At 41.5% G+C, this 13,825-nt stretch overlaps 1 long non-coding RNA gene across 1 annotated transcript; it reads left to right on the top strand.

Annotated features, from left to right (window-relative positions):
- The first annotated feature begins 6,673 nt into the window (after nucleotides 1-6,673).
- LOC121073212 lies at nucleotides 6,674-13,133 on the top strand. The gene is made up of 3 exons (XR_005821560.1): nucleotides 6,674-6,719; nucleotides 12,072-12,150; nucleotides 12,383-13,133. It is a non-coding gene; the product is annotated as an uncharacterized LOC121073212 (long non-coding RNA).
- Nucleotides 13,134-13,825: the final 692 nt, after the last annotated feature.

Below are 13,825 nucleotides of genomic sequence, written 5' to 3'. Positions count from 1 at the left end.
CCACAGCAGAATTTCCTTCTTAGCATTTAAATAAGGACAAGCCATATTGCATCCTGTCTTTCCTTGTTTTGCATAAACCTTGAGTGTTAACAAAATTCAGAAAAGGCAGAGAATCGGACTGCTTATACCCACCTTTCTCGAGTTTTGCTGCTGCCCATCCTGGTCCATTCTTTTCTTTCCTTCTTTAAATTGTCATACAATTCTTTTGTGGTCGTGCTTACAAGACATAAGGTGAGATAGGTCTTAGGTAACTTTTTTGTATTTAAATTTCTTTAAAGTTTCAGCTTAATTTTGTAATTAATGCTAAACACAATCTGCTGAGACACAAAGGCATCCATTGCGTATGGTCAGTATTTCATACTAGTTCAAATTATTGCAGGACAGGGTTGGAACTCACCTAACATCTTCCTCATTGACAGTTCCTCACCTCTGTGAGACCAATAGAGGGAGACAGAGTCACAGGAAGATGTGATACAAGTATTTTGTAAGAGCTCTCCAAGGGAGAGGCTTTGAGAAATAGCCTCATGTGGAAATAGCTCTGTCTATAACATCCCATCTGAGGCACTGTAGGGTTTGCGTGATATGAAGGATGTTTTGGTTCCCGTGACAAACAGCCTCCTTTCGCACCTTTTGTGCCTGGGTTCATTTCAGGGAGCCGAATGCCCTGAGGGCTCTGAGGGAGCACCCTGCAAGACTGGCCCTCAGCAGGAGGCAGTGGCACCTGGTTGAGGAGGGAGTGAAGCTTGGAAACCAGGGTCCCACAGAGGTGCAGCACTCCTTGCCTCCTCTTCCCTAGGAGTGAAGCTAACTCAGGAGAGAAATTAATGTCATGGGACCTGCTTCTCTGGAACCTTTCTATTTCACAATGTGCTTTTAATCTGCTGACAAACCATGTAAAGCTGCTTAACTGATAAGGCCAGTGGTGGGCTGGAGCTGGATCCTTGATGTATCCATAGTCTTCTCCCCACATCCCTATCAAAGTGGAATGTGTGTACACAGAAGGCTGAGGGTATTTTAGGGGCACATCCACACCACTGTTACTTTGGAGCATTGTTGGGCTACTAATGTCTGTCTGCTGTCAGGACAAGAGTGCCCTGGGTAATTCTTAGTTTGCGTTAACTCTGTGCTGGTTTAGTCCCCACACTGTCACCCCCACACAGTCCTTTCTACTCCAGCTTTGCAGTTTTGAGTTGTCCTGGCCTCACAAGATGCTTCCAAGTACCCCCTTGACTTCTCACAGCATGGAGACAAGACAAGCTCCTTCCCAACCAAATGAAAGTGCTTTGATCAGACTCTGTTTCCTAGGAATAGAAAGTGGAAGGAAACAGTCTCAAGCAGCATCTTAGGGCTTATCCCAGCTCCCCAGCAGGTGCAGCTGTTGCATGTGCCCAGGGCTTCTTTGTCTCTGGCTTAGCCACACAGGCTGGGCAGTGGCTATCCCATTCACACTCTTCTCTTCATGCACAAACCTGTGTGGCCTCGCCCCTTACCCTGGCAGAGCCAGGAGCCGATGCACAGTTGCTTTAGTACATCTTCCTCTGCCGCGCAGGGTTGGCAGATGTGAAATATGTTTCTGAGATTGTCTTTCTGTGCAGGCACTCTCTGATGGGTGACCTCAGGGACACCCTAGAGACCGTAAAATGCAGAAAATATTTCAGCTTGTGCCATTTAATAATGAAAACATTTCAGCTCCTCGTTTGCAGCTACATGGATGGGCTGCTTTTTTTCACTTGAAGTAAATGTCTTCAAGAGAGGGAGAATTATGTGTTGTTTTTGAAAGAAGAATTGTGCCAGATCAGCTGTTACAAACTGACAGCACTACAGAGCTATGGTCCTTTACAGCCCTGTAGCTCTGGCGCAGGGCCCTCCATTAAAGATGATGAAACAGTTTTATTACATGAATTTAAGTTATCTTATGTAAATACAGTGTTTCCCTGAGAAGTGTGACTATTTTCTTGTGTGCTTTAGCCATTCATCCAGGCAATACTTCAATGTCTAAATTATTTATCCAGAGCAATGGTAATAGGGAAGAAGGTGTGTGTGTCTTTGATCCGAGGTGGGAAGTGCCTCTCTGGTAAACTAAGGGCGAAGAAAATTTCTTTGGAGTGCTCTTGTCTTCAGTGGCGTTTACAGATCCTCTTTGACTCTACCTCTTTCCACGTGAAGATTTTCAGCTGCTGACACACACTAGTTACAAGCACCTCGCGACCTGACCTCCCTTGAGGTCAATAAGCATTTCTGTGGTACTTTTTGGGAGCAGAAGCAGTGAGTAGTTATGCTAATTTCCCCCCTCCTTTTTCCTCTCAGTCTCTAGAAGGGATGAGAATAAGCCCATCTTCCTAGTTCCAGGGCTTTAGTTTGATCACTAGACAGTGTCTAGCTGATTTTGCTACTGAAATTTTCATCATTGGCAATGTGGATCCCTCCTATTTTTGAAATGAAGCATACTGGACTATTTGCTTCTTTCACAAAGGCCAGTTCTTCTGTATTGGTGGAGTTGGGGGAAGTCGTGCCACTGTCATCATTACCCCTCTGCTGTCACAGACCATGACTGTGTAGGTGTCCCTCCTGCTCTTCTACTGAGGTGCTGCAGGTCAGAATAAGATAAGATGCTTTTCCTGAAAGGGCCAGCCAGTACGCAAAGTGCGCCTCCTGCATTCAATGCAGTGCACTTGTAAGGCCATAGGATTTGCTTGTCACACATTTCTCATGTATGGTTTTGCACACAGAAACAAAGTCAATTCTTTCAGGAAATTTGAAGAGACTTCTGTGACTGGCAAAGTGGTATGAAGATCATCTTAAATGGCTATATACATTGGCAGTTTACTAATTTTGAGATACATTTGATACAATGGCCTGGAGATTTGTTACACCCAAGGCTTGCTGTGAATATTACAAGTCTTCCAATACATCAGTGCAGATTATCATCTCTTTCTTCTGATTAAATTTGTGGATATATAGAATAAAGGCCTTTTGGCAATCTACTGTTTTCAGCTAAGGGAACGGCATGCTGATCAGCAGAGAGCTACAGCAAACGGCTTACTCCACCACTGAAACCTAAAGAATTTGTTTTTCAGCACAGGAGTGTATTTGTAAACTAAATCTGTTGTGTGGCACAGAAGCAACACTGATTAAGAATAAGGATGCTTTATAGCCATGTCTGTTTACACAGGCTAGAGGGTCTTTGTTCAATATGGCTAATTAGGTTGATTCTTGGAAATTTAAAGGCAACAGGGAAAGTAAATTGGAAGGAAATGTGATGACAAGGGTAACAATAATTGGGAAATTGTGCTGCACATCACACCTTTCTTTTGGTTACAGAGTAATTGGTTTTGCATAAGATGTTCACAGTGTTTGCCTGAAGCATGTGTACAAACAAAAGCCCAGTCCTTTGGAGGCTCGCTGGAAGGGCAATTTGGATATTTTATTGTTGCTAAAACCCTCCTGGCTGAGTTTATACTATTTACCAGCCATTCAGAAAGATGCCTTCTGCCAGGAAAAGCATTTGCTGCTTAGAGCATAAGAAAAAAAATCAGTGAAAAAAAAACACAAAAACAACATGATAAAGTTAGAATTGTAAAAAGAGTGTCACTGAGAGATTTGTTTTGTCCATTTAACTTAGAGATTTGTACTTGGCTTTGTGTATAGTTCTGTTCCTGTTTCAGATATCTCTAATTTTCTTTTTTAAAAATACCTATCTGTATGTACAATAGAGGTTTAGCTACTTACAACAGAGTAACTATATGGGTAAACAGTTGTTTTTATATATATAGAGAGAGTGGTTGCTCTTGTACATCCTGTGAGAAAAATGAGAGGGCAGATTTGGGTGAGTCTATAACGGTCTTGATAATTGATCAGAATTTGCAGGTAGCCAACAATAAAAACTGGCAAATTTACATTCCTTTGAGCACTCGAGAAGTCACTGGGGAATATCTCCAACTTAGAGCATTCAAAAATTCATGGGTTAGACCCAAAATCATTGTGAAATTGATGTAAAGTAATAATTAGGAAAAAAAAAAAAGTTCTGGCCCTTTGCTTTCTGATACTGTATGTAGCCATTTTTGTTGTTGTTCTTTGTTTTGTTTTTCCACAGGAACTGCCCCCCTGCAGTTTGTAATGAGGTTCAAGTCTCTCACATTAACACCTGATTCGAGCTGCACAGGGTTTACAAATGTGAGTGTCATAGTAAAACTTGTAAAAAAAAGTATCATTGTTTGGTCCTCTCCAAAGCTTTGGGGAAGAGGTTAGCTGCTGTTCTGGAGACATAAATTCCAGAGTGAACCGACAGTTTTAGTGGTGTTGCTTATTCTTTTCTGCGAGACATTCATGCTCTTCACCTTTGCCTAAAGCTTTCCGTGTAATCTTCAGCTCTCTTCCCATTACCAGCCAGTGGCAGGAGATACTATTGTAGCATTTGACCTACACGGGCGCAAAGTTCTGTGCTAATCTTATCACAGGCTTTTCAGGCAAAATCTCCCAGAAGACCTACATCCATCACCAGCCTGACTGAAAAACTGAGATGGATTTCAGCTGTGTCCCAGTTTGCACTACACGAGCTGACTTTGTGCAATAATGAAGGAGACTGGATCAAAGGCAAAAGCCCTGCTGGAAATCTTGTGGGCTGTCACCCTGCCTTTGGTGGCAGGTTAGTGAAAGGCTTTACTTCAACTGGTGTGATACTGGTTTGGGGCTGTTCCAGGAGTCTGCAAATCTCAAAGCTATTTTGGTGCTATATTCCCTACTCTACACCGGTCCCTGCCTGACACAGCTTGCTGCGCTCTCTTCTAGCATCAACCTCCCACAGCGTGCAAGCAGGCCTGCCTCTGTCAGTGTTTCACACACGCATTACCATGAGCACACACTTGAGGGCCACAGATCTTAAGTTTAGCAGTTCCTGCCTTAGATTTAGTTTTAATTTAGATTAGATTTAGTCACTGGGAGAGGGAGTGGGAGTGCTTTCTGTCCCTCTATGTCATTAATTTTCAAACACGAGGCAGGGTGATCAATAATCTATTCTGCCGGCAGTTTTACTGAGTTTATTCCTGTTTCGGGTATTAGTTTTCCTCACAAATTTATCACCTGCAGCTTTGATGTTATCTATTGGGTCTGGCATGACCACACGCCTGTCACTGAGCCTACTGTGGCACACCAAAGGCTCCTAAGCCACAGCCTAAGCTTGGCATGGGGCACAAGGTGGATTGATTCTCAGATGCATGCAATTGGTCATCCCTGAACTAAGCAATCATCTGCAACCCATCCCAAAGTGCTACAAAAACCACAGCTATTTCAATCTACATGTGCAGCTTGGAAACTTCCAATTGTCCTCCACACATGGCCATTTTGGGTTGCAAAGTTGTTGGTGACCCCACACATTTGGCCTTTAAATCAAGATTTCTGCATAATCAGATTCGTGAATTGAGGTGCTTAGGGGAAGACTGGCCTCTACATCACTGTGTAGGCTGGTGTTAGCTGCAGGTAACTGTGCACAGACAGCGCTTCATTCTTGGCAGTGGTAGGAGATGAAGAGTATGTCTGGAGCAAAACCAGAACAAAGGATGATAGGAAGCATAGGCAGGAATAAGGCTCTTTAGAGCATTCTCCTCAAATCCTCAACAAAAGTTTTCTGCAGAGAGCTGCACAATGCAAAACAAGCAGTAGGGAAGCAGTCTCCATGCTTATGGCACTGCACCATAGGCAGAGGTGCAGAAAAAATTGCGTTTCCCTGAACCAAGGCACTCAGTCGTTTCTACTTAGCACAGGAACCAAACACTGATGCTTGGATTGTCAGTACGTGTTCTGGAGATAAAAGCTTGAGTCTGTTCGCTATCTGCTGTGTTGAAGCACGTTACTCATCTCATGGAGGAAATGCAAGGTCAGAGTTTAAGGTGCTCATTCAGAAAGGTTATGTAAGTGTCTACCTAGTAAGGACACAAGTTTGGGTTTTGGTTTATCACATGGTAACATGAAAGGAAAAGCACCTGAAGTTAATGAAAGCAAGGCCTTAGGGTCATGAGTCTACCTACTTTGCTGATTTAGACCAAACACAGCGAAGTTGCTAATGCCAGACAGGACAAGAATGGTTCCTTTGTAACCACCTAAAACATGGGCTGTGCCTGGCGGAGGAAATGCATGTACATCTATCTGCCTTACCAGCTCTGACCAGGGATGCTGGCTGTCTCCCATGCTAGGTCTGTCATCTAATACTGTTTTAAACCATATGATGGAAGATAATTTTATGCTGTTAAGAAGTAAAAGACAGACCGTGAAAGAAAAATGACTGCCATTCCGTGTTAGACCAATTGCATTTTTGTGGCAGATAGATATTTTCTGTATTTCTGTTTCTCCTTTGTTTTTCAGAGTATTTATGTACATGGAAGAGGATCCCTGTTTCCAGAGAAATTATCAGTTCCCGCTGCTTATACCCTATTTGATGTCACGAACTTGGTTGCTGTGGAAATGATTAAGCTGTCATCAACAGGATTCAGATGGGGAATAAACTCTGGGAGAAGATGATACAACATAACTTCTTTTATGCAAATATGCAGTTAAGAATGGCAAACAAACAAACAAGCGAAAAAAGAGGTAAACACCCTCCCCTCTCCCAAATCACCATTCAGGCTGAGCAGACTTTTTTAAAATGGTCACTTTTTTTCCAGGAGATGTCAGATGATGTCGAAAATGTCATCCACTGTTGTGGAAGTGGCAGAAAGGAGCTTGAGGTCAGTGAACATCTCCTAGTCCCTTTGGTTTGAAAGAGTAACAAATTCCAAAGAAGAGGCCAAACTCCATTTTGCCCCGTGTTTTCAGCAGGTCATGGCAGGTGCAATATGTTGCAAAAATAAGTAAAGCTTGCACATTTTTCCTGAGTGCAAATGGATATGCAACATGCAGAGCATGAAAGAGCCATGTCCTGTACTTTTAAGTGGCTGCCCCAAGTTGTGTTAAGCACAGCAAGTGACACTGGGAGGTAATGATCCCCATACACTAGGTTATGTTGCCTCAGGAAAATGAAATGCCTCCCCAAAGTACCTTTGGATTTAATTAATATGTGTTTGGAGTCAAGGGCAATTCTCCAAAGAGGACTTCTGTTAACCACCAGCTGATTGCATCTGGAATTGCATGGCGACTCTTTCAGTATTTGGTGAATATACATGGGAAGCAGGTCATCTAGGTTGTGTATTTGTAGTTGTAATTAGAAAGACAAACTGTATAGGAAGAGAAGTCAACAATGATCTTGATAATTAGTTTAATACTGCTATGCACGTCTGCTGTGTTTTTTGAAGTCTGCAGTGCTGCTGTCTCAGTGGTGGGTGTAAATGCCCTTATAGTCAAACCCAGTTACTATTACTTTTCAGAGTCCTGGCAGCGCTAATATCTCTAACATGGTATATATTCAGGAAATGGGGAAAATGCTCAAGTGCGAACAAACTAGGGTTGTTTTCTTATTAGAGAACTCTCCTGAAGATGTTTTAGCAGAATCTCCTGGTACTGTTGATCTGAAGCTCTAAGTAGTCTGCTCTTTACCTGCAGCTAAAATTATACACACAGCATAACGAGCAGTTGATATGTGACTAAGCTGCTCTCATATTCAAACATTGATAGGATGTTGCTATAAAGCATCAAGAAAGATTAAGGATAAAAACCAGGAAATATTTCTATTGCTTTTGCCATTACTTTTGATGCTTCGTAGAACATGTTGAAAGACTTTCCACTGAAGAAAAATTCCCTTTGTGTTACCTGCTGTTTTTTTGTTCTTTCTAATAACAGCTTCTCAGGGTGGGCACAGCCTGGGCCATGTTTTGAATCAGGGACTTCATGATCTTTGGAGATGCTGTAAACCAGCAGAGAGCATTCATTTTGTATGCCAGTTTTGTTATCTGGTTCCTGATGTTGTTTGTTGCCATTGGTTATAGGGATCAATGCAAGGATGTTTGGGTCCCAGGGTTTAAAAAAAACATCTACATTTTACTTTGTTCCCCCACTGAACACTTTCTTGAGATACCTCTATAGCTGTTTTCTTAGGTGCTCTAATGTTGTATTGCATGATAGAAATAAGCATGTGCACAAAGAAGAACAGATGAAACTAAACATCTTTCAATTTTTCTCCCAGTGAAAACAGCAAGAAAGCCTAAAATAGCTGGTAATTCAGCTGGATCCATGGCTGCTCTACCTTTTGGAATACAGTGTGGCTCCTTTGGGGTGTTTGAGCTGGTGGAGTTGTGGGTTGGTTCTGGAAGGCAGCACAGATTATTTTTTTCCAGCTTTCTTGGTAGACAGTCAATCTTTACCAAAACCGCTGAGACAACTTTTGGTGAATTTTGAAGGGGCCAAAACAGTTTTGAGTGATGCATGATTTCAGTTACCACCTGGTAAAATCTGTGCGTCTGGCTGCCCACTCTGCCAAAATCTGGCTGCACCAGATTATTCCTTGCATTTCTAAACAATTCATAGCATGCTAAATTATTTTCTTTCTCCAGAGTTAAAGGGGGAAAATGGTGTTGTAGAATATTATAACTTGTCCATCACCCCTCCTTGCACACATTCATGTGCAAACGTGTACAAGAACAGTGAAAGATAGATGAATGCAAATATATAGGCTCAGGAGGGCTCTCAATCCACTAACCCTGTAGAGCACCCTGGTTTCTCTTGTCAGCTTGTGAGTGTTTATCACAGCAAAGCGTCTGAGCACAGCCACACAGAGGCAAAGTATAGCCCATTTATGTGAACATGCAGTTCATAAACACAACATATACAGACATGGTACTAGCCAGTTACCTGGAGTGTCTGACTGCAGACATAAGAAATAAGTTGTCATTCAATAGCAAGATGAAGCAAACTTTCCTCTTTCCTGCTTTTGACAGTCTGAAAATAGATTTAATGTTAGATTTTGTCATAAGTGCAAGGCACTATCTGCCTTCTTGTTATACACGATACGATCTCTCCTCGTGCAAGTTTTATAGCTATGTAATTCCCCTGACTTCAGGGGAATTATTTCTTACTTACAGCAAGTGTAAGAAAGGCAGCGAGGTCATTGGCAGTGATACCTGGAAAAGGTGAAAAAATGTGAGGTGGTTCCTCAGGAACCAGCAATGTTTTTCTGTTAGAAATATCAGAGAGATTTCTTACACCACCTCATTGTTCTTATTGCCTTTTAAATGCCAGACCGCAGATCTTGGTTTAGTAATGAGACACACCACTGACATCCTGGAGAGCAGAGTTATCACTGGCATGCCAATTACAGTTAACAAGGAGAACTTTGGTCTGTTGGCAAGGCTACAGAGTGCCTTGTGTTTTAATGACAATGGCTGTCAAACACCGCACAGATATGCTTCAGAATTAATATATTAGTAGTTAGCACAAGAGGTCCTTGTCCAGGACTAGGAGATGCCATTACAGAAAAAATGCAAATATTGACAGTAATTAATCATGGGGATCTCAATGCTGTTTCCTCTTTCTTTTGTATCCTCTTTCTGGAGGGTACTTTTTTCACAATGTCATTCCTTTAAAAGATCATTGACTTCCATGATAAATTTTTTGCACTTAGAAATTTTGTCTTCATCGTTGTTTGTTCCAGTGTTTTAAACCTTGGGTGTATCAAACTGCATTACATAGTGCAGGCATTGTGTACTTCAGAACTTCTTAGTAGATGAGTTCAGAAGCATCACTTCAGAAATCAGCAGGGAGAAGGGTCACAGCTATGTTGTCATCCAAGAGACTGACGGACGTCTAGGTCAGTTCTGATGAAGCAACCTACGTAAAGTGGGGTACTTTGGTTGGCTGTAGACCTCTTATCTTCTCCCTTTCCACTAATCCTGGCTAGTGTAGGAGCAAGTTTCTTACAACTGGTAAGAGAACAGCTCTGCTGCCAGTTCCCTCCACAGAGAGCCTATAGCCATTCCTCATTTAATCTTCTGCCAGACAGGCAGGGGAGGCTCTTTGTTTTTCACCTGTGAGTGAGCTGTGCCTCAACAAATGCTCATCCTATCTCAGAGGCTGCCTGTTCCCAAGAAGAAAGGACTTGCAGAGTCAAATCCTCCACACCTATTTCTGGCTAAGCCCCCAGTGCATGTGTACATGTTTTTGGTGGGCTGACATGTTTTCAGTGCCTCAGTATCCCTGTTCAGAGAAATGAGAATGCTTCAAATGGCAGGATCATCCCCAGTCAGTACATTTAGTATGTCTGCTGCCTGCTTTTTGCATTGTAAGAGAGTCTTGATGGATTGCCTTTAATTCATATGGTACATATATCCCATAAAAATCAGTCTTCTGTACCTAATGTTTTCCTACTAGATTGTTTTCCTCAAATCTCAATATACTTACCTCTTAGTAAAGAGTTTAGGTCTCACTGAAGGAATTCCTGTTACCTGACATCTTAGCGTGATTAGAAACACACAGATCTTACAGGGAGAATCTACTCTGGACTGGAGCTGATTTGTCAGGTATTGTTCCTGCCCTGAACTGGGAGGCTTAATCAAGTTGCCTGTTCTGAGAATCAGACTGAAGAGATAAAGAGCTTAACCTATTTTGCTTTCTGCAGCCGTGTGTTTCTGTGCACTCTCTTCCATGTAGGTTCCGACTACCTTGCACCAGAGGCAGGGTCTAGCAGCAAATGGATGAGAGAGGCCATGTCCCAGGTCTGATCGAGCCCTGCGGGAAGGAGCTGGCAGAGCACCACTGTTTTCTTTCTCTCTTTTTCTTTCTCTTTCATTCCCTTGCAGGAAAAAACATTGGACTCCAGTTCTGGCAGAGAATTGGCCTTGTCCCTGGACTCCAAAGACACACGGAATTGCTAAAATTCAGCCTGAATGCAGATGGGGCTTTGACAAGCTCTAAAATTGTTCAACATTTCAGCTGAGGCTGAAAGAGACCCTTAGTAGCACAGCACTTGGGACTGACAGAACTCTGCAACTGCTGTTCTTGTGTGCCATCCATCCCAGCTTTCATGCAGTTACCTGATTTGCCGTTCTTTCCAGGTAAGGAAAGAAATGTCTGAAGGACAGGGAGTTAGTGGTACACAAGACAAGCAGAGACATCCCGGAGCACAGTCTTTTCTGTTGTACTTGGAGATCAGCAACCATCCTCCAGAACTGTTGGGCAGGGCCTACTACTCCAGGCTTTGAAAGGGTTCTGCTTTTGTTTGTTTTCATTTGAAAAGAATCTTAGAAAGACATTGGTACTTATCATTCTCTCTCTTTTGCCCATTTTAAGCTACATCAGTGACTGGTTAATTGCATCAGTCCTCCTCCAAGTGCAGAGCTTACAAAACAGTTAAAGACTTACCGAGGGGATTTTTATGTCAGCGCAAAGCAAATTCCTCCCTTTGGTTTTCTTCATTCAAGCAACTTTTTTCTTCCTGCATGACTCAGGTTTACTCTTTGCCTAAGTACTACTTATGTGGACTCATCTCTATGTGGTTAGTTTGCTATTCTGTAAGTATAAATATATCTTGCAAGGGAAAAATTATCCTGAGATTTAATATTCTGAAGACTGAATCATCAAACTATAGTTTGCATTTATTCATTGTAGCATCCTAGCCTCATCGGTGTTGTGAATATTTTATTTCAGGCAGAAGCTCAAACAGAAAATAAATTATTCAGACAAAGTCAAAGAGAGTAAGTTTTAAGAGTTGTCAGAATTTGATTATTTGTTGATTCCTTCATAGAAGCAGCCTTTTGGGGGGACAGAGTTTTTCACAAAAATGCTGTCTCCTTCGGAGTCCAGAAGCTTTAATAGCCCATCTTCTTCCAGGTGAAAATCAATACGTTTGGATTCTGTTTTTCTGGTTTCCTGTAGGTAGCAAGGAAAAGTAAATAGAAAGACTGATACAAAAGAGAAATGAGAGAAAAAACACACAGGACCTCAGCACAAGGACAATTTATATTAATTTTAAAATGAAGCTCCAGATGTCCGTTTGTTGATTGAATGACAACTATCTCAAGAGAGCTAGGAATTCACTGATTATGTGCAGATATGGAAAGCCCTTTGAAGTTAAAAAGAGATGAAAATATATCTTTGCCCTTTATGGTCTTTTCCTGACTATTTCCACTGGTGTTTTGTATGCTTCATTTTAGGCTGATTTTCTACAGCTGAAAATGCTGAGATGAAAATCAAGAGATTGCTAGCAAACACCTTGCACCAAGCTCAGATAAGGTCAGTGGATTTGGTGTTCTTATCTGTTTTGTTGTCAACGTGGGAAACCGACGCTGAATGTTTTCGCTGCTAGTAGTCTCCAAAAATCTGCTGCACGAGTCGGGTAAAGGGGACAGAGGGTGTGAGCTGGTGAATGTACACAATGGTTTTCTGCTGCTGTGGGGATATTTGTGTAGCTGTGATCTGACAGCTTATAACCAGTCCCATCTTATTCTACACTCCTGTCCCTCAGGCACCTGTGGGTTGCTGTTGGGTTTTGGAATTCAGTGGAACAATTCTGGTGACTTCTCTCTTTTCATCTCATTGATGTTGCTACTTCCAAGATCTCATCAGGTACCAAAGAGATCCCTGATGAGTATGGGAAAGCACAGGAAGTCCAGAGGTCCTTGAAGAAGTCATTCAGATCTGTATGCTGTGCCCAAGTTCATTGAGGATTTGGTTTTCCTGTCTCAATCCTCTATGCACTCTCATATTTTCTTCCAATGCATTCACCTCTAAATGCCTTTCCTGATGTGAGTAAAAGAACTATATATAACCTGTCAAGTAATCTAATAGAGCAGAACATGTGGTGAGCATTGTCTGTGACATGTTGAGCTTTAACAACCCTGCTGAGCCTGCGTATGTTAATATACAGATAATGTTGTCAATCAACCTCTGTGCATTTCCCTTAACTGTCTGAAGTCAATACTGAGATTAGGTGGTACTACAAAGCCACAAAAGCTGGGCTAAGATATATGAGAGAAACCTTACACACCTAACTCATACGGAATTTTAATTAGCTCTAGAGACCTAAATTCCTTAGCAATCTCAGTCCTAGAGGATTAGCATTCCTGTTCTTGTGTTTTATTCCAGGCAGAACTGATATGGGCTTCTTACAAAGAAATAGTTGTTTTTAAGCTAAATCAAAACCTAAGATATGAATAAGCCTGTTTTGGAAGGGCTTGAAAAGTTAGACAAAACTGCCATTAAATTCCTTATGTACTGGAAAGAAGCTGTAATATTTGTACTTTTTGTGTTTTAGTGACTTTTCCTTGAAAATTGACAATTTGCATCTTTTCCTTTTAATATTTTTTAGGATTCAGGTTGCTTAATGTACCATTAAAGGAATTTATTTGTACAGAAATCAGTAAAAGTTACCCTTATTTCTTATAAGTCATTTGGACATGTACTTGATTTAAATGGATGGTTTAAATAGTTACTGATTTTCATTGTGTGGGAAAGACCTTATCAGCTTTTGTATCTTATGCCCAACAATATAGTTTTGAATGTCAGACCAGTTTTCCAGCTTTTACTGTTGTTGAGATCCGTTCCTTTTCTTATGTGCTTCCTTGATAAACAGTGTAGATGTTACATATCACTTAGACAGTGACTCTAAATATATGTACTGTTGAAATCTGCTTCACAAATTTTGATTTGTGAATGACTGCAAAAATGCTAGAAGGTGCTCTCCCCTTGATTCATATATCCTAGTGTTCTTCTGGAGCAATCTGAGGGCTTTCCATTACAATTCAGTGTTTTTCAGGCTTAGTCAGGAGCTCAGTTTCATTTGTCCCTGTTAGATGGTATACTACGGATGTATCAACAGTAGGAAGCAGACAATGCCATAATAAAATCAGGATTACAAGTGCCAATTCAACTGAACCTGAGTTTTAGCTGGTTGTAATTGAAAACAGCT

The sequence above is a fragment of the Cygnus olor genome, chromosome 7, assembly GCF_009769625.2.
Source record: "Cygnus olor isolate bCygOlo1 chromosome 7, bCygOlo1.pri.v2, whole genome shotgun sequence".
NCBI lineage: Eukaryota > Metazoa > Chordata > Aves > Anseriformes > Anatidae > Cygnus > Cygnus olor.
This window is presented reverse-complemented; position numbering and strand designations above follow the sequence as displayed.